Raw genomic sequence first — 23,978 nt, 5'->3', positions numbered from 1 at the left:
CTCTTCACTATGTTTATCTGGTATATTTGGATGTTGTTAGAACCTCACTTTGTCTCTTCTCTTACAGAGGAGACAGAGCTGAATTGCTATGGGGATTTAGTGCAAGGAGAATGTAAGATAGACACAGATGTTGGTCACATTGCTTAATGCACTACTGGGAGGCACTCAGATACTATGGGGATGAGGGTGGTGTCAGAACCCATGTAGAATAAAATGGACACAGCTACAGGTGAGAAAACAGATGTTAGCAGAAGGAGACAGAGAGGGCAAACCACAGCAGCAAATATTCAGAGAATTACAAAAGGGATATTGGTAATATGAAAGATGAATAATTAGAGAGTGACTGTTTTCCCTAATACAACACCTGACAAATTCAAAGAGATGAAAAAGGAGGGTAGTCGCCAAGCCAAGCTAAGTAACCCGACCTTAATGTACAAGGACAGTACAATACATGTTCATATTGGGGCTGAAGACAAAAAGTAGGTTCAGCACATTATATCTAAGCCAGGAGCCCTGTTGAAGGGGAAATCATATGGAGTTGAGTGCCTGCTGAGAACTCTTACACAAAGCTGGCATTCAGCAATACTCATCTGTGGTGCAATTTTCAAAGGCGCTACAAGATGATCCTTTGTTCATGTGCAGCTTTGTGTATGCAGTTCTCTTGCACTCACAGTTTTTGTATGCTGTCAGTTTCTCTGCATGCACAAATAAAAGAATTTACAACTGCAAGGGTGTTTATGCTGTGTGCGTGCATACAAATGACTTTTGCGTGAATAGCGTTATTATTTATATGTGCAGACAATAGTGCACAAAAATGCATGTGCACATGTGTGCACACACACAATTGTACATGCAAAATTATACAACCACATAAAAGCCCAGACTTTAAAACTTTGCTTGAAATAGCATTGAAGCATATGAAGAAAGCACACACTGCACAGATACAACATTGTTGGAGATGGCAGCAGAAAGTGACCAAATGCAGCAATGCAGGGTCTGGGATTCTGGATTACTCCAGTGAAGAGAGGCCTTGTTGGCAATCTCAGCAAATTGGCCAAAGACTGAAATAGGCTGCTGGATGAACTACCCTCTCACCTCTAGAGGTATCCTCCCCAGGGCTGGCTCTAGGATTTTTGCCGCCCCAAGCAAAAACAATTTTGGCCGCCCCCCCCCCCCGTTTTTTTCTTACCCCGGCCCCGCCTCAACTCCGCCCCTTCCCCAAATCCTCAGCCCTGCCTCCTCCCACCAGGCTCTCAAGCCTAGGAGGGAGGGAGGGAGGGGGAGATCCCAAGCGGCCGCAGCACGCGAAACAGCTGATTCGCGCGCCGCGGCCGCTTGGGATCTCCCCCTCCCTCCCGGGTTTGAGAGCCTGGGAGGGAGGGGGAGCAGTGGCGTGCGAGCGGCACCAGTGGAGGTGAGTTAGGGTGGCCGGGGCACATTTTTAGGGGCGGCATGGCCCGTGCCAGAATGGCGCCCCTAAAAATGTGCCGCCCCAAGCACCCAGGGCCGGCTCCAGGATTTTTGCTGCCCCAAGCAAAATCAATTTTGGCCGCCCCCCCGTTTTTTTCTTACCCCACCCCCCGGCCCCGCTTCAGCTCCACCCCTTCCCCAAATCCCCAGCCCTGCCTCCTCCCCCCAGGCTCTCAAGCCTAGGAGGGAGGAGGAGAAGCGGCATGCGCGCTGCGGCCACTCGGGATCTCTCCCTCCCTCCCAGGCTTGAGATCCTGGGAGGGAGGGGGAGCAGCGGCGCATGAATCAGCTGTTTCACATGCTGTGGCCGCTCGGGATCTCCCCCTCCCTTCCAGGTTCTCAAGTCAAGTCTGGGAGGGAGGGGGAGCAGTGGCGCGCAAATCAGCTGTTTCACGCGCCGCGGCCGCTCAGGATCTCCCCCTCCCTCCCAGGTTTGAGAGCCTGGGAGGGAGGGCGAGCAGCGGCGTGCGACTCAGCTGTTTCACACGCTCTGGTGCGCGAGCGGCGGCAGCAGCGGAGGTGATCTAGGGCGGCCGGGGCACAGTTTTAGGGGCGACAGGGGCGGCATTCTGGCGCCGGCCATGCCGCCCCTAAAAATGTGCCGCCCCAAGCACCAGCTTCTTTTTCTGGTGCCTAGAGCCAGCCCTGCAGACAAAATATCCAAGCCACAGCTCCTCTTTCCACAAATTCCCCAAAGTGAAGTGCCATCTGTACTGTTGTTGCTATTGCCTTAGTGGGCCAAATTACAAGACATGCTCTTATTCAGTTAATGTGATATGGGCTTGGAGTGTAGACACAGTGTAACCATGTTACAACCCATTTTCCAAACTGTGCTATAGTCCTGATAAAGTCCAAGGCAGCAAAATGAATTGAGAACATAGTTAGAACAGGGTTGGGTCCCATTGACCTAATACAACTGAGCTGTGTTTTCACCGTGATGGGGGTCTACCATATTTAACCATGCCCCTCAACTCAGTAGTTATAGTGCAGACCTTTACCTGAAGCTGACACAAAATTCTGCGTACAATCATGTCGGGGCAGAGAATGAATATTCTCTTCAAAACAGAATTACCATTCTCCACCCAAGGCTCCTGGGAGCCCCAGCTCTGAGAGAGTGCACCTGGCTGGCTGTCCTAGAGCCAGGCAACATGGAATACCAGGCTGCTGGGGAATCCTAAATCTGGGAGCTTGGGACCTGGAACTCCTAGGGCTTCCAAGGTCCTTGCTCCCTTTCAGCCCATTAGGCAGGCTGCCAAGCAATGCTTGAATTACAGGGGCTTTGGAGAAGTCAGGCCCCCTTAGTACTTTTAGGGGCTACCTCTTTTATGTCTTATGGCACCCTTATTTCTCACCAGTATTTAAATGAAAGCAAGCCACTTGACATTCAGGGCCCCCCTACTTTTTCCCCATAACATGAACACCGCTGCTGAGGAGTTAGGAGCCTAAAAACCTGAACTGCCGAGGAGTTGGGATCTAGGGGTCCCAGGCGCTCAGTTCCTTCCCATCCTGTCACGTGGGCGAAGTGTCAGGAAACAGGCAGGTTCCTGACCAAAAGCTACCTGGCAGGCAGAGTTCCATTAGAATCCTGCCTGGTTTCCAGCAGAATTTTTGTAAAAAATTGACACAGTTCTGCAGAATGTTTCCATATTGAAAAATGGGCAAATGCCAATGAAATTCCAAATGAGTACATTGAAATTTTCCTCACCAGCGCTAATTAAATCAAACAGTGATAAGACCAGGGTCCATGGCAGAGGACTCACCACTTTTTTTTTTTTTTTAAATCAGATTGCTTCCTCTCTTTGGAAAGATAACTGTGCTATCAGGAGAGATGAAAATGGTGCCAATATCTAACATACAATCTGAGTGAAAGAGGACTTGTGACTCCTGCTTGTTTCTGTCAACTTATGTGGTTCAACTATCATACAGTATGTTTGAGGTAAAAATGAATATTTTTGTCCATTTTTACTTTGAAGTTATGTCATGTTAATACCCAGGGCATAGATCATCAGTAGGGCCCTACCAAATTCACGGCCATAAAAAAACATATCACCAACTGTGAAATCTGGTCTTATGTGTGCTTTTACCCTATACTATACAGAGTTCATGGGGGAGACCAGCATTTCTCAAACTGGGGGGTCCTGACCCAAACGGGAGTTGCGGTGTGTGTGTGTGGGGGGTTACAACATTATTTTAGGGGGGTGTAGTAGGTTTGTGCCGGGGCTCGACCCTCCTGGGCGGAGGGGAGCCACACCAACTCACTATAAGCACAGACAGTCAACGCCCAGGCCCTTTGGTACAGGGCTGAGTGGCCCACAGTTCTGGGAGCTCAGGCCCTCAGGCAGGGCTGAGAAAACAATCAGCTAGTTCAGGGCGCAGGCCCTCAGGCAGGAGCTGAGCAAATAAACAGTTACTTCAGGGCCCAGGCCCTCAGGCAGGGGCTGAGCAACAGCCAGTTACGGGGCTCAGGCCCTCTAGTGCAGGGGCTGAGCGACAATCAGTTAGGTAGACCCAGGTTCCTACACCTGAGCGTTGGGTGAGGGGGAAACCTGCCACCCGAGAGTGGGGTGGCAGGGGGGGACACAGGCCCACCCACTCCACTGCGTCCCAGCCCGGGGCCCTAGCAGCGGCTCGTGTCGCTGCTGGTCAGTGGGGTGTCCTGACCGAAACACACTGACATCGGCTCACATGTGTCTACAGCCTGACCGGGGTCGGCTACCCCCGGGCTACTTCCGTGTTCCCCCTCAGGGCCTACCTCGTTGGTGACGCCGGGTTTGGACCAGTCCAGCAGCATCGGTTCCTCTGGTCCGGGGCTTGGGGGCAGGTCCGGCAGCTCCTCAGGGAAATCCGGCCACTGGGGCTCGGGCGGCTCCTCCAGATAACAGCAGGGGCGGAGGGGCTCTGGGGGCTCCTCGCCTTCGTAGTTGGCGCGAGGCAGGCCCGACGGCTCCTCCCAATACCGGGTGCGGGGGGGCTCCTCCTCGTAGCGGGCTCAGGGCAGGTCCGGTCAGTTAGGGCAACAGTCTCAGGTCTCAGAGGTCTCCCGGCCGCGAGCTCCCAGCGGCACGTCTGCTCCCTGCAGCGATTGGGCTCTGACTGAGCTCCGGCGGCCGGCTTTTATACTTCCTGTCCTGTCCCTTGACTTCCGGGGGGCGGGAACAGGCGGCGGTGGCTCCGCCCACTCAGGTGCCTGCAAGAGTGCTCCCTCTGCTGGGCAGGAGGGGAGCCACACTGACTCACTACAGGTGGTATTGCCTCCCTTACTTCTGCACTGCCTTCAAAGCTGAGCGGCCGGATAATGGTGGCTGTTGGCCGAGCACTCAGCTCTGAAGGCAACGCCCCACCAGCAGCAGTGCAGAAGGGTGGCAACACCACACCATGCCACACTTACTTCTGCGCTGCTGCCTTCAGAGCTGGGCAGCTGGAGAGTGGCGGCTGCTAACTGTGGGCCCAGCTCTGCAGGCAGCAGCACAGAAGTAAGGGTGGCAATACCATACCATGTCATCCTTACTTCTGTGCTGCTGTTGGTGGTGGCTCTGCCTTCAGAGCTGGGCTCCTGGCCAGCAGCCGCCACTCTCCAGCTGCCCAGCTCTGAAGGCAGAGCTGCCATCACAGCAGCACAGAAGTAAGAATGGCATGGCATGGCAGAAGTAAGGGTAGCAGTACCGCAGCCCCCCCTACAATAACCTTGCGACCCCCACAACTCCTTTTTGGGTTAGGACCTCTACAATTAAAACACTGTGAAATTTCAGATTTAAATAGCTGAAATAATGAAATTTATGATTTTTAAAATCTTATGAGACTGAAATTGACCAAAATGGATGGTGAATTTGGTAGGACCCTAATTATTATTTATTCTCACTACTTTTTTAAGTCCTTGTTTCTCCTGCAACAAGACTAAAATGTACTGTTAACAAAACAGGATCATGAAAAAGAACCGGCAATAAAATTTGAGTAACTATTTGCACTGACTTATCATGATGACAGCTGATATAGGGCTAGATTCAAAGCCCATTAAGGCCAAAAGGAGTCATTCCATTGACTGGTACAGAGAAGCAGGGCCATCACTCCCTCTTCTTCCTGCTCCCTTTGTGGATGATGTTAATATTGTCAACCCCAAGTGTTAAAAAATGACTGGTTTACAAATCAGGAGATTTTTGAAAATAAGTAGTATGTGGCTCCTTTTTTTTTTTTTCTGGTTTCTGAGCCTGTGGGGTATATTTGCTCTCAAATTACTTCAGCTTGGGTTGAAGCATTTTGGCACAGTTTGAAAGATTTTTTTTTTCTGCTGAGAAAACCAAAATACTTTTGTTTGGGTCAATTTTCGAAACAATTTTTTTTCAATTTTTCAGTTTGGATAAAAAAACCCAGTTCACACAGATCAAGATATAAATGCTCAACCCAGAATGAAAATGCTTTCCCAATCTCAAATATAATATTTTACACAGTTATTGCAAGAACGAGTCGTTATTTTGTTCATAAACACACATTTTACATATTTATTTATAAAGTGGGCACAAATCCATCTCACAGAGGTTTCAGCATATTCTGCAACTGCCATTTTTGAAAGATTAGAATATGTGCAGTAATCTATTGCCTCCTTTTATAAACTGTTCTCATTTTCCATTTTAATTTTCTATTACCTAATCCTATTTCTACTGAGCAGAACTAAAATAAAGAAATAAATAAGGAGAAATATTTAAGTACAGCAGAAGCTTGCTAATATGCACTAATGATTGGAGGCCCCTTGAAAATTATTGCATTTTTTAAATTAACAAATGACTGAACAAAATAAAAAGAAGCGGAGTGAATCACAAGATGTATTTTGTGCATTTATGTGGTTAACTGTAGATTGTTATGTATGGCAATGCTTCATAATGTATTAGTCAATGTGCTCTGATACAGTTTGTAGAAATGATGCTATTAATAGAAGACTACAGTATCTTTCATTAAATCTTTGGTGAGAGGCTGCCAATTTTTATTACTGACTGTAAAGTGTATAGTTCAGGAAAGCGCATATTAGTTAAGACCTAATATATATATATTTATTATCTCCCACTAACCCATTAGAATTTTAAAATGTTGACAATCTTTCCATCCCTGCTGCCATACCAGAGAGATAAACAGGAGTCATTTTGAAAAGGAGCTTGCCACAGCAGCAGCAATGACTGTTGTTTGCATTGGTCACAACAATCAGTAGTAACAGTTTCCCTAAAGAACTCCCACTTGCCTGCTTCTGTCTTTGAGCCACAAAAGCATTCTGAATATGTGTTGGTTAACATTATAAATGAAGGCAGAGCATGACTAAAATTAGCTGGCTCACAGAACTAAATTTTCTTTGGCCCGGTTAAACCCTACAGCAAAGGCCAGATCCTTCGCTGCAGATGAGGAAGGCTTGAGGCAGCTGCATGAGGTGGGCACAAAAGTATTTTTTTACTCAACCCTATTCTGGGGGAAAGGAGGTCATCTGAGTGCCAGTCCCAGGCATAAATTAGAACACAGCCGTAGGGCTGCTCTACTTTATACCAGCTGCCAATGGCCCCAAGAGACCATTCCGGTTGCTGAGGTTCTCCCAAGCACAGGGACAACCAACCCCATCCATGCCTTCTTATCTCTTGTCCACATTCTCTATGCTGGCAGCTGAATGGCCCTAAACTAACCAAAGAGCCCCTAGATTTCAAAGAGACACAAAGCAGACCTAATACATTGGAAGACTGTGCTCTAAAATAAGCCAAACAAAAGAAAGATGGATTGATTGCTAGCTTTTGTCTCAGGTAGCCCTTATGACATGCCAGGTGCTGTACAAACACATCAAAACATATAGTGGCTAACACAAAGAGTTTATAATCTTACAACAGGATAAAAGAGGCCGCTGTAAACAGAGGGTCAAATCATCTGTGAGATATGGGTCCATAGTTTCTAATAAGTTCCGTTTTAGTGATTAAAATGTTAGCTTTGTATCTCACTATACATAAAGCATCTAGTGAGTTGGATTATCGGTTCATCTATTACTGGTGACCCAATGATTTGTTGTTTTTAATTAAATCCTCTAACAGCTATTACCACTTTGTTTTAATCTGGTAGATTGTAGTACTTCAGAAATGATGAATCTGACTTCATAAGGCAACATGATTTTTTTTTTGCATTAAAATTAAATTAGTTGGGGAATTCAAATAAATTAGTAATGGAAAGAAAAAAGTATAAGAATGTCAACCTAAAGAATCTATTCCTGGGCACATGGCAGAGACAGACACATTAATAGCTAAGCCATATAAAACTTTTATGGAGGTGTCATTTCAAACAACGAAATGCAACATTGTAAAACATTGTTGTGGGAAATGGAACTGAATATATTTTCCATTATTCAAATCTCTCTGCTATGAATGGCTAATGAACCAATCAGCACACAGGGATCTGCGTATGGCACAGCAATTAAGGAACAACCATAAAATATCTATTCAAATCCAACTCCACTAGTCAGTCAGCCTGTAGGGAGCTGCAGAAGTGAGACATAAGCGTACAGCTCTGGCAAACAGGCAGGCGTGTTGGGTGGCAGAGGGATCGCTCTGCCCACTCTCTCCCTAATAGTGTGGGAGACAAGAAAAAGTCGCAGCTACTTTTTTCACACTCCCACACCCAGGCAGGTTCTAGCGATGCAGGTAGCCCACACGGGAGAGTAAAGAGGCTCCCTGTGCTTGCAGCAGGGATTATGAGCGCACCCCAGTTTTTTTCCTAATTGTTCTGGCCAAGCAAAGACAGGCCCCATGCTCAGCTTGATGGCTTTGTCTGTTTGCAATGTGATAACTTAGGATGCCAATTCCAAAAGTTCTGGGAATGTTCTAGGCATCAATGGGCAAAGCCCTATTGATTTGGAGGGAAAACTGGAAAGGAGAAATGGGGGACATACAGAGCCCCTTGCATCTGCTTACCACGCACACCTACTTTAACCATCTCTGGTAATTATCTGTAGATCAAAGAACAGGTTGATGGCTTGGGGGCCGCTGGTGGTGAGCTGATCGGCAGCCGCTGCCGATGGTGGCTTGGGAAGGGATTTGGGGGAGGGCAGACAGCAGCAAGCGGCGGGCAAGCAGGGGCCTCAGGGAGGGTGTGGAGGGGAGGTGGGAAGGGGCGGAGTGGGGCAGGGCCTCGGGGTAGAGCAACCCCAGAATACTAAAAGTCGGCGTCTGTGGTGGGAGGAGGGGAGTGTGGATGGGGAGCAGGGACTGTTAATTATGAACCCTGGAAGGGGAAAGGCGAGTGTGTGTGTAAGTAAGAACGATTCCCAACCAAGAGCTGGGGGCTAGTTTCTGATGAGGGAGAGATGTGAACTTCTGGGGCCCAGTGGGAAGGAGATAGGGGTAGGTTAATGAGTAACTGAAGGGTAAAAGACAAAGCAAATGGCTGCAAGTAGAGGAATCTCTGGCGACACCCCCTGCTGCTTCCTGCACATACCATAGGCAGCGGCTTCATACACTGCTCTCTCTCATTGGTCGTACAGCTCAGCCTGCAGCAGCAACACAGTGTGTGACCTTCTAGTTTATTGAATTGAACATCTGAGTTGTCCTCTGTGGCTATATTTGTTCATCACATTTATTTTTCACTATGATCCTGCAAAGGTGGAAAGATAACAAAAATGCTTTTACCACACAATGTAGGATTTTTGGTCCATCTGTGTGATAAAACGCACTAGCAGCTCTTTTAAGAAGAAAAGGAATCATGTATGAAAATGGTGGACGTGATATATTTTGACTTTAGTAAAGCTTTTGATACAGACTCCCACAGTATTCTTGACAGAAAGTTAAAGAAGTATGGATTGGATGAATGGACTATAAGGTGGATAGAAAGCTGGCTAGATTGTCAGGTTCAATGGGTAGTGATCAATGGCTCGATGTCTAATTGGCAGCCAGTATCAAGCAGAGTGCCCCAGGGGTCAGTCCAGGGACCGGTTTTGTTCAACATCTTCATTAATGATCTGGATGATGGATGGATTGCACCCTCAGCAAGTTCGCGGAAAACACTAAGCTGGGGGGAGGCAGATACGCTGAAGGGTAGAGATAGGGTCCAGAGTGACCTAGACAAGTTCAGGGATTGGGCCAAAAGAAATCTGATGAGGTTCAACAAGGACAAGTGCAGAGTCCTGCACTTAGGACGAAAGAATCCCATGCACTGCTACAGGCTAAGCAGCAGTTCTGCAGAAAAGGACCTGGGGATTACAGTGGATGAGAAGCTGGATATGAGTCAGCAGTATGCCCTTGTTGCCAAGAAAGCTAACGGCATATTGGGCTGCATTAGTAGGAGCATTGCCAGCAGATCGAGGGAAGTGATTATTCCCCTCTATTTGGCACTGGTGAGCCCACATCTGGAGTATTGTGTCCAGTTTTGGGCCTGCCCCTACAGAAAGAATGTGGACAAATTGGAGGGAGTCCAGCAGAGGGCAATGAAAATGATCAGGGCGCTGGGGCACATGACTTATGAGGAGAGGCTGAGGGAACTGGGATTATTTAATCTTCAGAAGAGAAGAGTGAGAGGTGATTTGATAACAGCCTTCAACTACCTGAAGGGGGGGTTCCAAAGGGGATGGAACTAGGCTGTTCTCAGTGGTGGCAGATGATAGAACAAGGAGCAATGGTGTCAAGTTGAAGTGGAGGGAGGTCTAGGTTGGATATTAGGAAACACTATTTCACTAGGAGGGGGTGAAGCACTGGAATGGGTTACCTAGGGAGGTGGTGGAGTCTCCATCCTTAGTTTTTTAAGGCCCAGCTTGACAAAGCCCTGGCTGGGATGATTTAGTTGGTGCTGTCCTGCTTTGAGCAGGGGTTTGGACTAGATGACCTCCTGAGGTCTCTTCCAACCCTAATCTTCTATGATTCTATGTATGCCTCTAGCTGTTCCTATGGGTGTTGCAGTGTTGCTTTGCATTGTTAATACTCTATATTCCATCTGCAGATGGGTGAAAAAACTCTGTCTACGGGCCTCACCTATTTAACCGGTGAGCTGCGATGCCTAGTTAATGTTTGTTAATCACAGTGAGATCCTTTGAAGAAAGGTGAAATGTGTATGCAGAAAGGTCCACTGATGACTAATATGAGACTCCTAATAAGCTTTACTTCTCTTTTGTCCCCAGGGCACAATTTCAACCCAGGTCTACAAAGATGAAAAGCAGATTTCCCAGTTTCAAATTGGCTTTATCTCACAGAACTGCTAATTGCAACAGCATTTTAAAAAACTAGTGATGACAGAAAACACTGCGAGTTGCTGAGCATGATTTCTTTCTGAGGACAGTCCCTCAACCTCAGTCCCCAGGCTAAATGCAAAAGATTGTTAGATATACTCAAGCCTTTTAAAAGGTTAGTATTTTGCTATACACATATCCCTAATCTTCACTTTCTGAAAAGGTTAATGGGATCTCTGCAAGATCAAATGTTTATATGACAGTGGATTAACCTTTACAGTTAAATCAGTTTCTTGCAAATGTAAGCAGGGATACCTTATTATCCAATAGGGTCCGCAGTTCAAGTCTTCATTAACTATGTGCTAAATTACAGTAATAATCATATAATTTTATACCATACAGGAGCTCTTTTATTGCTTACCACAGCAAGCAAACATTTTCATTGACATATTAAAGTTTTAAAAAGCAACTTAGAAACAATAAACAGTATATAAACACTATACAAAGTTTTGTCTTGATATCATCCCTCTGCTTTTGAGAGAAGTACAAGACCCTAGATAGACAGAGCTTGTCAATTTCCTTAAAGACTTTGATTGTGGAGTCTCTTGATCCAAATTTGGATTAGCTGGTGCTTTAAAGTAACATTATGATATCAGCTGGCACCATGCTGCCCACTAAATACTTTTCTACAGTTCTCCTGATAATAGGAGACCTGGTTCTTGTGTGTAGTACAGTTGCTTTATGCTGCACTTAGGGTTGCTGGGCATCCACTGACTAGTCCGTTAAAAAAACAGGTTGGCGGTGCAGCGTGGCTAAGGCAGGCTTCCTGCCTGTCCTGGCTCAACATGGCTCCCAGAAGCGGCCAGGGAGGCTCCGTGCACTGCCCCCACCCTGAGCGCCAGCTCTGCAGCTCCCATTGGCCGGGAACCGTGGCCAATGGGAGCTGCGGGACCAGCATCTGCGGGTGCAGGCAGTGTACACCATACAATGCTGCACCTCTGCCTAAGGGCCAGGAAATGCCGGCCACTTTCGGGAGCAGCGTGGCGTCAGGGCAGGCAGGGAGCCTGCCTTAGCCCTATTGCGCCACTGACCAGGAACTGCCTGAGGTAAGCGCCACCCGGCTGGAGTCAGCCCCCCCCACCCGCACCCCAAACCCAACCCCCTGCTCCAGGTCGTAATCCCCTCCCACACATAAATTCCCTCCCAGAGCCTGCACCCCAACTCTCTGCACCAGCCCTGAGCCCCCTCCTGCAGCCCAAACCTCTCATCCCCAGCCCCACCTCAGAGCCCGCACACCCATCCAGAGCCATCAGCCCCTCCTGCACCCCAACCCTGAGCCCGCTCCCACACCCTGAACCCCTCATTTCTGGCCCCGGAGCCTGCACCCCCAGCTGGAGTCTTCCCCCCCCCTCCCCGCACCCTAACCCCTTGCCACAGCCCCATGAAAGTGAGTGAGAGCAAGCGATGGAGGGATTGGTGCATGAGTGAGTGGGGGATAAGGGGCGGGTCAGGGGTAAGGCAGGGGTGTTCAGTTTTGTGCAGTTAGAAAGTTGGCAACCCTAGCTGCACTGCTGCCAAAATATGACCCTAAATCTTGTTCAGCCAACCACAGGAGCATCACCCAATAGAGGGGGATCCTCCGATGGCAAAAAGACAGAAGATCAGCTCTTCCATTGCCTTCTGCTGCTGATGTATCAGACAGCCAGAACAGATAGTCAAACCTTCCTGACACCTCACTGAACTCCAATTGGTATATTGGCCCCTTGTAGCTGTTGACATCTAACAACCTGCAGAGCCTACTGTGTGCTGAACAAGGCTGAAGGCTGCTCTTAATTGTGCCAGGATCATAGAACGCAAAGATCATTCTCTCGGGGGCTGTTCCTTGTGCACTTCAACTGTAGGAGTGTATCTAGCCCGCAGTGTGTAATTAAACCCTTTAGCCAACTCCATTATTCCTATGCATCAAAAGTCCCTGTATCATTTTTCACTGAGGGCAGAGTTGTTTTGGACTGAGTTAACCCAATTACTTTTCTCTATATTATAAAAATGACATTTCTCTATGTGCCAGTGGGGAGGAGAAATACCGGACAGTTCAGATAAGTATGAATAAAGGGACGGGCTGTAGAAGGTCTTCATTGTACTTGACATCTTTACTGCTGACAGTTGTGTTGAGAAGCCTATCTCAATTGCTAGCTGTGACAGAGACAGTTGTATTATCTCTGGAGAACAGATATTACAGAAGATGTGGATGGAACCAGAAACAAGGAATTTGTTTCTCTGGCTTTATTTTGAAAAGGAATTTTGAATATTGCTAAATTAAAATTCACCAATAATGAAATGGATTCCACACAACTTAGTAGCTAATGGTCAAATAATATCCTTCAGAGTAAAAAGCAGTCCGGGGGCAGGGGATCTCCACTCACTGCCCTCATCCTGAGTGCTGACTCCGCGGCTCCCATTGGCTGGGAACTGCGGCCAATGAGAGCCATGGGGGCAGTGCCTGCAGGCAGGGGCAGCAGACAGAGACCCCTTTCCCCCCAGGGGCTGCAGGGACATGCCAGTTGCTTCCGGGAGCGGTGCAGGGACAGGGTATGCAGGGAGTCTGCCTTAGCCCCACTGCACCGTCGACCCAGAGGTAAGCGCCACCCGACCAGAGTCCACACCCCTCACTCCCTCCCACACACCAACCCCCTTGCTTCAGCCCTGAGCCCCTTCCTGGAGCCAGCACCCCAAACCCCTGCCCCACCCTGGAGCCCCTCCTGCACCCAAACTCTCTCCCAGAGCCCACACCCCTCCCACATCCCAACCCTGAGCCCCCTCCCAGAGCTTGCGGTAAGGATATCTCAGAAGCACAGGCCCTCTGTATTGGCTCCTGCCCACCTGCAGTCCTGTCCCATCTCTCAGACAAGGAATTTTCAGCCAGCCATTGAACCAGAACCACCACCAGACTTTTAATGGGGATGTTTCCCAAAGCACAAGAGGGTCCATCAGAAAGCTTCTTGAGCATCTTTCATGGACTTGGAGAGAGGATGATGCATATCTGCCCTAGGCCCTGACCTCTAGCCTGCATCTCCCACACTGTCCTTTGCGTTACCTGTCCTTCCTGCTCACTCTAGTGGGGTCCAGAGCAAGACTGGGGGAAGATTGACAGACAGCATCTGATCTTCTCAACTATCCAGAAGGGGTGAGATCTGATTGCCTCCCTCCTATTCTGTAGTCCTTTTAGTTCTTCTCTGTGACGGAAAAGGTGCCACTATCCTGCTAGAAGTAAGGGAGGATTCCTTCAGGTTGTTTTCTACTTTTTTCATCCCTGAGATCATAATCTTAGTTTTTGGAGGGATTTAACTAAAAAAAATCTCTCTCTAATATTGACTTCGAAAGGGCTCCTCTTTTAGGATTATATTAAAAATGTTTTAAAATATTTTTGTACTCCTTTTGTATGAAATTTTAAAGTTATTGTTCCCTTTGCAAGATTTGCTGTGAAAAGTAGCCCTTTTAATTATTTGTTCCTGAAAGTTCAGGATTTCCACAATGTGAACTCTAAACAGTTAGCTTGTCAATGATCTCTTATTTACTTGGGGAAAGCACTTCATATATTTAGGATCTCTACTGGGTTTTGGAGTTAGGTTTTTTAATATCTGCTTTGAGATCACTTTCTGAAACTGTTGAATACTTTATTGCTTATTCTTAAATGATATTTTCTCCTTTTTAATGGAGTCACGGCTGTTATTAAGATTTCACTTCCTTCTTGGATTGGTATTTGCTTGTATTACTAATTTAAAGAAGGTTCCTTGGGAGAAGGGAACATTAAAAATTACATTCTGTTGTGCTGGATAATAGATTTTAAAATGATTTTAAAGGAAATATTATCAGTTCACATCCTGGTCCTTATTACTTCCTAGCCCTGCTCCCCGCAGAGAAATGTCTCCTAAGGGAGACGTGCTAAAAAACAAAATGGGGAGATAAATATTTCTTATGTATGTTCATCCTATGGAATTACAAGCCAAGATTCTTTCATTTTCCCTGCCCTTTGCTGTGTCCTGTTGCAACCACAGCATTGTATAGTGTTTAAAGTGCTGAAAAGCGATCTCCTTCATTCCAACTTCCTTAAAAACTTCTAAAGATACATTAGAAACTGTTTTCATTGCCATACCGGGCCTGCAGTCAAAAGGGCTGATTCTGTTGAAACTAAATTCAATTAATAATTTATTTGTAACATTCTCATTACTGGAAAAAAATAAAGCCTGTCAATGATTGTACAAAGAAAAAAAAATAGTGTACATTTTTTGAATTAGTGACAGAAAGATAATTCAAATACTTCAGTAGAGTCGGTTGAAACATTTGTAACTAAATGAAATATAACTGGAATATGAAGTTTTCATCAGGGGTGGAGGGAAAAAGCCTTTTTTTGATTCTATATTCTGGTGGTTAGAGCTGTAGGCTTGGATGTGGGAGATGCTGGTTCAAATCCGTGATTCAGAGCGAGCTGGAATGAAAACTCTGGTCTGAATCAGAAAAATTGATCAGGAACTCAAACCTGGGTCTCCCACATCCCAGCCCCCTCCTTCTCCAATGCACCCTGAGACGTTCTGGCTTTTATCTGTAAATGAGCATTTCAACACAACTATGTTTTCATAAAAAGGTATGCCAGGGTTTCTTTTGTTCCAATTTTGAACGAAAACAAATTTTGAAAACTTGCCACAAAACAGAATTGTTGTCCTCTGCTCAGCATAATGCTTTAACCACTGTTCTTGTTAAAAATGAAGATAAATTCAGAGTCAGATATAAGTTAGACCCAGTAGACTAAATTCTGGGGCTTAGCCAACTGTTATTGTCAGACTCCCTTAAAGCTACTTACAGCCACAGTACTGAGACCCAAAGGTGGGATTTTAAAAGTTCAGAGGGAATTAGGCACCCAGCCCCATTAATGGGGTTTGAGTACCTAACTCTCTGAGGCTGCTTTGATAATCTTAGCCTAAATTTGTACAGTTTACATGTTGAGGGGTTAGAAGAAGGCTTATGCTAAAGAAGGATGGGAGCTGCAAAACAAAAATGAACAGGATTTCTGATTCATATAAACAGATGTACTTCCCCGGCTACTAATGCATTGGTACATTTTCCTGCTGAATAATGTATAAATATTGAAATAAAATATAACACCTTTTTGGAATAGACTGATGCCATAACTTTAACTCAACAGCTTAAAAAATAGAAGAGTAACATGACTGATGTCAAAGTCATAGCTGATTAATTGCTTTCTGGATAGGAACAGCTTTCTCTCCTGTTGGCTGCATTTGTACTTGTTCATATAGTTGATAGTATGTGCTAAGATAGCAACATTTCTGACATTATTATTAACACATCATTCTAAGTGTTAATTATTATTAAAGAATCCAAGCCTGGATGGATGCTAGCTGGTTGAGTTGCGGATCTTCTGTAGGTAGAATAAACAGTACCAGGGACCTGGCTGGGGGAGCAAAAAAGCACAGTGTCATTTGGCTGTAGCTAAGCATGATAAGGAATGACCGCAGACAGGTCAGTTTTTACACAGCTGGGATGTCCTTTGTCATGATGGACAACATGTTGACATTATTATATTACAAAGGAGAACAACTGCCTCCCTGGTTATATACAGCAAGTGGCTGGTCTCCCATTTGATTTGGGGTATGACAATACTGCAATCATGGGGTGCGATTGGAGCTTGAGTAGACATACCTGAGCTAGCTTTAATCTAGCTAGCTTGATTCCAGGAACCGTAAAACTGTGGCAGTGTGCACTTCCGTGGAGGCTGTAGAAGCCTGGCCGGAACTCTGGGTAATTATTTGTGCTGCCGCGGCTTCACTACTCCAGGACCCGAGCTAGCTGCATCTACTAGAGCTGCTATCTCACTCCTTGATTGCAGTATAGATGTACTCTTGGATCTTTGATTGACAAATTCATTCTAATTTCTTTCCTTTAAATATTCATTTGTTGATGTAGTATCTAGGTATTCATATTACTCATAAAATATTAATAAAATTAGTTATAAACAGCCTCATCTCAAAACATTTCTTTTCTCTCATTACAGTTTCTTTTGCAAGCTCTCAGGAAACATGTTTTGCTCCCATTATATGTAAGAGATGCTAGTGATGAACATCCCTCATTATTACTGGGGTATGTTGATAGCAGAGCACTTTGAAGATGAAAGATCTTGGCTTTTTATCAAAATAATTAATTGTAATCTGTCTACTTCAAAGTCCTTTATAAAAAGACCATTTTTAGTAATAAAGGAATTAAATTGTCTGCGAACAATACTGGATCATCATTATCTTCATTGCTGCACACAGCAATGCATAAATTTTCAATTTTTTGCTTTTCATGCTGTTTTTCTGAATTTTTACCAAGATCTCTACATATTTCACTTTTGTTAGTAGCTAATTCACCTCACTTATTGCATCTTCGCAAGCTCCTAGCCAGTGTTCCAAGTGCTTAATATTCTGGGTCATCTTTTGTAAAACCCTTTTTGACTTTGACTTTGATGATTTCTTGATTTATTACAGTACAATCTGCTGACTGAGCAAGAGTCCAGTGTAGGTAGAAATGAATTTATGCAGGAAATCTTTTCTGCATTAGTAAAGAAAGTGATGTCTCCTGTTTTGTTTTGTTTTTTGCCAGAAAACTGCCTTTCTAGTTTCCTAGAATGAGGTCCGGGTTCAGAATGAGTTTCATTTTGGTGTCAGCATGTAAAGGACCCATTTCTACCACCACCACCCCATCATCAGTGAAGGAAGAAAAAGTTGAACTTAAAGTGAAAGCATTAACACTGAGAAAGCAGAGCTTCAACCATTCTTTTTGCATGTAACAGTGAATATTGGCAGTCCAACACAGAGGCCAACTAGAGATGGATACCTAAATAATCCACCTGCAGATTCTGTGTGTTGCCTTTTCTGCCTTTCTCCCATGCTACCACCATCTGTACTCTGTTCCCCATCTGGTCCCTGTTGCTGAGCAATACTATGGTGCATGACCAGGCCCTGAAGCACATGCATTTTTCATAGCCCCGGCTGGGGGTAAATCTTTGGGCTGGTGAGTCCACAGAGCAAAATGGGAGAACGATTGGGGCGAAGAAGGGAAAGACCTTGGAAAGGTATTTAAAAGCCATGGGGGAAAAAAGACCTGAAAACAGAGAGAACTGCCAGGAAAAGAAAAACATGCATTTGGGCATGATCATGGAGGGAGTCATGGGATTTTTTTTATTCTTGATAAGGTTTGTAAAAGTAATGCTGTAGTCGATGGCCATTGAATACATTTTAGGTTAAGAGTGCACAGAATGGCAGTATTAGTTAATAATCTGAATTTGAATTGAAATCTAAGGTCTGGGGGACTTTCCCTTTCTAATAGGTAGTGTGAAGTGCATTTCAGATAATCACAATGTTATGCAACCAGGTCTGTAATAAAGTGCTATAACCTATTTGAAGTAAGATTGGTATGTAGTGATGCAATAGTTAACTCCACCTATATGTACCTATCAACAGCACTTTCAGAGCCAGATTATAACTTGCACATGGTGCATATTTTATGTTACTAATACCACATAAATCAGAATTCACTATTGTAGATCCACATGGCTAGGTGTGGTATGTATCAGAAATGATAATATGACCCTTAGTATTATCTTTTCTTCTGGAAGTTAGGCTAGTTTACTCTATTTTCTGGAGTGTGGGGGAGCAGGAAAGTGGCACCCCTATATACTGGGAATCTTGGACAGTGAGTAAGAGAAGTAGACACTCCAATGTGCAATGCACACTCCAATGTGCCTACCTTCTCAGTGCTAATCTTGATCTAAATGCAATAGGGTGCCTTTGGTTGTTCCTTCACAACTCTACATGGAGCTCTTACTTTAATCCTTTTTTAAAAACCACCTTAACTCCCTTCATGAAATGGGCAACATAGTTCTTACCTCTAGAGACATGGCAAGGGGAATAAAGGACACAAAGAAAAAGCAAGGGGGAAAAGGAAATTTAACATGGGAGAGACCAATGCGGGCTGAACAGAGAATGGGAGAAGTGAAAAGAAAAAGAGAACCAAGAATGAGAAGAAAGAAAAGGCAAGACAGAAAAATAATAAGAGAAATGAGAAAAAATGTGGAGGTATAAGGTTAGAATGAATCACATTCTAAGGAAAGCGTGATAAAAATAGGAGAACTAAACCCAAGATGTGTTAGGGTAATTATTCTTTTAAAACTTCCCAAGTGATCTTATTTCTTAATATTTTACTTCCTTGGAAAATGCCCTACACAGTCAAAGCCTGTTTGTTCCCCAATTAACCATAAGTCTCAATTATGTGAATATCATAAATGTTCTCAAAAGTAGCTGCAATATAAAAACGCCTCCCCAGTTAACAAAAACCTCTGGTTATCTGAAGGTTGCGGATGTTCAGAGTTCTGTGGGTTGCTTCAACCTTATTCTTATAATCCCGAGACTGCCCCAGATACTTCACCATTGCTTCTCTGAATCCAGAAGCAGTGAACACTCAAATGTGTCACCTTCTTCCCAGCAGCCTTCTTTGCCATTCACTGTGGTATCAGAGTGTATTCCATCATAAAGCTAAACTCAGCGAACAAGAGTCTTGAGCGAACTCTTCTGATTCTAGGGCTGCCCACCTAACTGATGTGTCCCATCAACCTTTTCACCAAGTCCCTTTAACTGACAAGAAAGCAGCTCCATCTACACAGCCTTAAGCACTACAGCACAGCATTTCAAGGCTAAAAACTCAGTACAAGTGCCTGTACTTGATAAGAATCAGTCTCTACTTTTAATTTTCTTAGTTAGGCCCTAAAGATCCTGTTAATTTCTTGGCTCTTATTCTAGGCCTTTCTATTGTCTTTAGCTGCTGGAAGCTAAACTACCTCCATCAAACAGAGGTCAATTTTACATTTACACTCCCTACCCCCACCAACAAAGATTAGTTAATAGCTGTACCATAACTGTAGTTCTTCAAGATGTTGTAGTGAATGTGGATCTCACTGTAGGTGCTCATAGAATTTTGTTCTGAATAGCAGTATCCATCAGGGTTGTGTATATGCCCTGAGACGACTTCTGCGCCCATTTGAGAGCATAAAGGAGAAAGTAGCTGTAACCCTTCCCCAGATTCCTTACAAATGAAAGCCTGTGATAGATGAGGAATCTGGAAGCAGGGATGGAGTCGGCCTAACCCTGGAGGTCCCTTTCAGTCCTATGTTCCTACAAGTGCACGGACCCATGGCAAGCCAAAATTGCCTCAAGCTTCAGCTTAAACAGAACTGAATAAAAGCCTGGTCTTTAAATGCAGAAAGTAGACAAGGATCTTTGAACTGAGACCCAGACAGATCATGTTGGCCTTCCCATACCAAGAATCTCTTCTGTTTAGAAGAATATGTTTTCCTGCTCTATATAAGGTTCTTTTAGACCTGTAAACAGCAATCCCTGCCTGTGGTATGCAGCCAACCAACTGCCATGCTGTCTAATAAAGTGATTTTGGGTCTGGATGGAGTATCTAGCTATGGTGTTGTGAGATCAGGGCCAGGCAGTCTCATAGCTGGATCAGAGGCTGGATGTAATAGGCCCATCAGCCAAAACTGCACTGACCAGTGGGGAGCCATGTGAATAATCTTAGCATTGTCTCTTTTGATGTTGGAAATCCCCCTGACAATCAGGAAAATCTGGGGAAAGGGATATAGGAGGCTTTGGGACCACTGCAGAAGAAAGATATATGGCAATGATCCTGGACTCATGTTCCTTCTGGAACAAAAGTTCTAGCAGTTGTTGTTGATGCAGATGGTGAATAAGTCTATCACCAGAGTTCTCCAGAGATGGAATGGACCTCCATAGCAACCACTCATAAGTAATGAGGGGTGCTAACAAATTCACGGTCCATTTTGGTCAATTTCATGGTCATAGTGTTACCCGGGGTTTTCAGAACCCCCAATAGGGGCAAGTTAACAATTTCACTCCAGGTGGTGTAAGGAATAAATCAACAGCAATTCCGTCTGATAAGATTCATGCAAGTAAGCGTGCTCTATCTAAAACTGCAGTTTATTAGATTTAAGCACATACAAACATGAGCAATAGGTTTAGAACATCCCAGATATTACCTAACATCTGGATTGGTATTGAGTAATTAACAGCAGGCTTGCAGTGGCCAGTTGCTCGCCCACCAGGGAGAAAGGGTGTCAGGAAAAACGTCTCTCAAGATGGCTTCAGAGAGCTGCTCCAAAGTAAACACTATTAGCTATTCTGGTATAACTAACTTCTACAAAACACATAGGTCATAATGACCCCTATTGTATCATCACTTTTCTAATGTTCAATAAACTTTTAATATCAGAGGCATCTAGATTCAAGGTTTCCTAACCACCGAGGTTTTCAGTCTCAGTTGTTTACTTTGTCCCCTCCTCCCATTCTGATTAGCAGAAACTGTAGCTAGTTTTGACCTTGCTTCTGAAGCCTGTCTCCAAATTAACCCTTAACTATATGGTGTTCTATTTCATTAATTCATGGTGGCTGAATGCACATAATATGGTTGCAATTAGTTTGATCACATTCTGGGGTATATATGTGATGGTGTACCCCATAAGGCTTCATGGGAACATGCTTATATATATATATATAATGTAACTGGAATATGTTTTATGCTACATATGCCATGTAACATATCTCTGTAAAGGTTACGATCTACTGAATCTATTAATCCTATTTGTATGCATGTATCATTTTTGTATTCGAAGTTATGAACATTGGCTGGGCACTGGCTTGATTTTTAAGTAGCCCTTGTAAAGCATTTGGTCAGCTTCTTGAGAAAGAAATGTACAAACTAAGTGCCCAATCAAGACTTAATGGACAATAGATCTTGGGAGGGTCCAATCCACATAAGAAGTCTACATGAGGACATTCAAGGGAGCAGGTAAGCAGTGGCTGCTGCCTGTAAAAACTGATGTATCTGATGAAGTGGGTATTCACCCATGAAAGCTTATGCTCCAACACATCTGTTAGTCTATAAGGTGCCACAGGACTCTTTGTCGCTTTATAAAAAACTGAGTCATGTATGGACATGTAACTTGCCCATGTGACTTCAAAACTCCATCTTGGAGCTGGACTTTGCATAGGGGAGTGGAGGGGGTCTCTACCCAGAAGAGAAAGTCTACTTAAACCCCTGGGAGACCCCTCCATTTTGTCTTCAGCTGGCTAAAGCCTCTCCACCCCCAAGGATACCTGAAAGAAATAGGAACAAAGGACAGTAACTACAGGGGGTGTGAGTGATTGCTGGACCCAGACTAGAAGGAGACTAGTCTGTAAAAGGAAGCTTACTGGAACTGGTGAGGTTTTATCTGTATTCAGTTTTCTTAGACATAGATTTGTGTGTTCTATTTTATTTTTCTTGGTAATTCACTTTGTTCTGTCTGCTATTACTTGGAACCACTTAAATCCTACTTTCTGTATTTAATAAAATCAGTTTTTACTTATTAATTAACCCAGAGTATGTATTAATACCTGGGGAGGGGGAACAGCTGTGCATATCTCTCTATCAGTGTTATAGAGGGTGAACAATTTATACAGGGTAAAACAGATTTATTTGGGGTTGGGACCCCATTGGGAGTTGGGCATCTGAGTGTTAAAGACAGGAACACTTCTGTAAGCTGCTTTCAGTTAAGTCTGCAGCTTTAGGGCACGTGGTTCAGACCCTGGGTCTGTGTTGGAGTAGATGGGCGTATCTAGCTCTGCAAGACAGGGTGCTGGAGTCCCAAGCTGCCAGGGAAAGCAGGGGCAGAAGTAGTTTTGGCACATCAGTTGGCAGTTCCCAAGGGGGTTTCTGTGATCCAACCCATCACAATAAACACCTCTCAAATCCAGGGCAACAATAGGATTTTTAAAATTGTAAATTTAATGATTTCAGCTATTTAAATCTGAAATTTCACGGTGTTCCAAGCAGTGTCATGTACATGAATGCCAACACATGGCCTCACAACTCCAGACACATCCATATTATTGTAGTCAGGTTTGATTCTAGCCCATGCTCTAGTGACTGCATCGAAAGGAGGAACCTATCTTGAAGGAGGCATGCTCTTTCTGACATAGTCAGTCAGGACTCCTAAGAATTCTATCATCTGTGATGGGATAAAAAGCAGTTTTCACACCTCACTAGTGGTGTGTCTACACAGCCTGTGGCAACAAGCCTCCCAGCCTGGGTCAACAGACTTGGGCTAGTGGGTCTCACACTAGTGCTCTAAAAATAGCTGCCAGCACTTTGAAGTTGTGGCTCAGGCTCTGAAACCTAGGGAGCGGGATGGGCTTCAGAGCCTGCTCTTCCCAAAGACAATCCCCAACCCTTGCCACTCTTCTGGGGGATCTTCTTCACCAGGGGATCATCTGTCATGGCCCCTGTTCCACTAACCTTTTGTCTCAGATAGGCCAGCAGCCCTTCCACTGCTCCCCTGGCTCTAGCTCTCAGGCATGGAGATGCTAGCAGGCACCCCCTTCTGCTGCTCTCCAGCCTTGAGCCCGCTGGCCCTGGCTCTGGGGAGGTCAGCCAAACCCCTTTGCTGCTCTCCTGCCTTCCCCCAGGACCTACCTACAGCTTTCTCCAGGGACCTCCCAGTATTCCTGGTCTCTGGCAGCTCTCACCTCCCAATCTCTCCCCTCTAGGGCCAAGCTCTCTCTCTTGAGCTCAATTGGGGTCAGCTGACCAATCAGAGGAGTTCTGGCCTCTTCCAAGGGACAGTGTCATCCTGTGAAAGGATCATTTTCTGATGGTAGGGGAGAAGGGTCTCTGCTTAAATCAGCAAGAAGGACTATGTTGATGATATTCTCCTCCTTGCTATCTCCTCCTCAAAAGCAGTGTCAAGAGGTGACATGGTGTGACACTTTCTCAGAGTATCCAGGACTGAGAGTCACTCTCCTGCATCCAGCAAGAGGGAGAATTGCTTGTGCTAACTAGGTTTCAGCTCTAACACCTCCAGTCTGTTAGGGCTGGTCTACACTAGAAAATTAGATCAACCCAGCTACATTGCTCAGGGGGTGAAAGTACACAACCCTGAGCGATAGTGTTAAGCTGACTTAAGTCTCTGTGTAGAATGATTCATTCTCCAATGTGCTCCTTTCCTGTTGACTCAGTATGTAAATGGGGTTCCCATTCTGTTGGCTTACAATGCTTAATTTACATTTTGACAGACACCTTACCTCCTGCCTGGAAGAAACCTGTTTTTCCTCTTTGGTTGGTAACAGACTTTAAAACACACATTTTGAGTGCATATACACAACTCCTAAAATATCATCCCTACATACATCTTGCAGCGATTAGGAGGATCCATAGGGCATAAGCTTGT

At 45.0% G+C, this 23,978-nt stretch overlaps 1 long non-coding RNA gene across 1 annotated transcript; it reads left to right on the top strand.

The window, feature by feature from the left end:
* Positions 1-3,271: 3,271 nt before the first annotated feature.
* Positions 3,272-17,655, top strand: LOC128830660 (uncharacterized). The gene is made up of 3 exons (XR_008443636.1): positions 3,272-3,406; positions 10,592-10,814; positions 17,294-17,655. It is a non-coding gene; the product is annotated as an uncharacterized LOC128830660 (long non-coding RNA).
* Positions 17,656-23,978: the final 6,323 nt, after the last annotated feature.

This window comes from Malaclemys terrapin, chromosome 1 (assembly GCF_027887155.1).
Source record: "Malaclemys terrapin pileata isolate rMalTer1 chromosome 1, rMalTer1.hap1, whole genome shotgun sequence".
NCBI lineage: Eukaryota > Metazoa > Chordata > Testudines > Emydidae > Malaclemys > Malaclemys terrapin.
Note: the sequence above shows the minus strand (reverse complement) of the source record. Positions and strands in the feature narration are given on the sequence as shown.